This window comes from Arachis stenosperma, chromosome 1 (assembly GCF_014773155.1).
Source record: "Arachis stenosperma cultivar V10309 chromosome 1, arast.V10309.gnm1.PFL2, whole genome shotgun sequence".
Taxonomy (NCBI): Eukaryota; Viridiplantae; Streptophyta; class Magnoliopsida; order Fabales; family Fabaceae; genus Arachis; species Arachis stenosperma.
Genome location: NC_080377.1, coordinates 101501955 through 101503608, shown reverse-complemented (window position 1 = coordinate 101503608; position 1654 = coordinate 101501955).

Sequence of the window (1654 nt, the reverse complement as noted above, 5' to 3'; positions counted from 1 at the left end):
CATTCAAAGGTAACTCAAGGGAAGCTGAGCAAACCTGAGTCATGCAAAGCTAGCAACAAAGAGTCCTTAGGGAAAGAATCTATAGAAAGCAAGACAGCATCAATGGGAACAAGGAGGAAAGTACCCAGAAGATGGAGAAACAAGAAGATCCCTACAGAAGATTTCTTCCCAAGAGATGAAGTGATATCTGCTCACTATCCAACCATCCCGCCTCATCTTCCCACCATCCCATCTCAGCTACCTCAAGTGTACACCATCAACAAAATCTTGTCCCTAGAGCATATGGAGCTTATCAACAAGGCCAATGGACATAGGTTCACTGCAAGGGGAGAAGACTTCAAGCACTATCAACGACCTTGACAAGGACCAAACGTCAAGCTAATGACGCTAAAGAAGCGCTACATGGGAGGCAACCCATGTTCTATACCCTCTCGCTTAAATTTCTAATAGTAGTAATAAGGCAGATTTCATGGATTTTTAATTCAACTTTGACAACAAATATAAAACTCCTTTACATGCAGCGTATAGTACATAATAAGTTTGGTGTTCAAGGCACACCAAGTGGGCCTGAACATACTTTATGAGATAAAATTCCTTTTCCCCAAACTTGTTGTATCATATGATCACAAACAAGTTTGGTGTACCACGTTGCATGCAAAAGGGGGGTTGAGTTGTTGATTGATTTGCATTCATGGAAAGCATTTAGCCATTTAAAAATAAAAAAAATAAAAAATATATATATAATATTTTTTTTTGTTAGCTAGCTCACACTTTAAATTTTCCCACCAAAAATCTCAATTAACTATTTGCAATTTTTCTTCGTGTATAGGGAATCAAAAAGGACATTGATGGTACTTGATAGGACAATTAAGGAAGGGAGATTCGGCCACTACACCAAGGAAATTTTACACTTGTCTTCATGGAGAATGTCCTTGGAAGTATTGCCATGCAACATTAGGAGTGGAAAATTTTGAAGACCGAACCAAGACCCCCACAAAGGAGGTGATCCTTGTGCTCATTCAATCCTAAAACCCCAACCGTCCACTATCAAATAACACCATCAATCCACACCCTTCAATCAATTGCCATCCTTCTATATAAACCCTTTCACACAACCTCTCCATACACACTTCAAATTCTCACCTTTCCCACTGCCTTCTTTCGGGCATATACACATCATCCTCCACCAAAGGCTTCACATACACCCTCCTAGCCATCTTGAGAATAGCCAACACACCAACAATCTTGTATGGCATCATAAAGCTCCAAGAGACAAAAGGGGAAGGAATCCATAGAGCATCCTCCTTTTAATGAAGGGCGATTTAGAACCTTTCATCATGCACTCCAGTATGGGTGGATGACTGAGAAAGAAATCATTTATGAACTAGGCTTTCAAGTCACAAAAGCTGAGTGTCCAGAAATCACAAAAAAGGTGGAACAACGCCGATGGGAGCTCCTCACCGATCCGATCACAAGGGTGAATGCAACTCTAGTAAGAGAGTTCTATGCAAATGCAGTTAGACAAGACAGGGCGGATGACTCATACACAAGTTTTGTGAGAAGGGTCATGGTGGATTTTAGTCCCATGACTATCATGAGAGTGTTGAAATTGAGAAGCATACCCTTTGAAGTGGAGAGCTATCACTCGAGAATG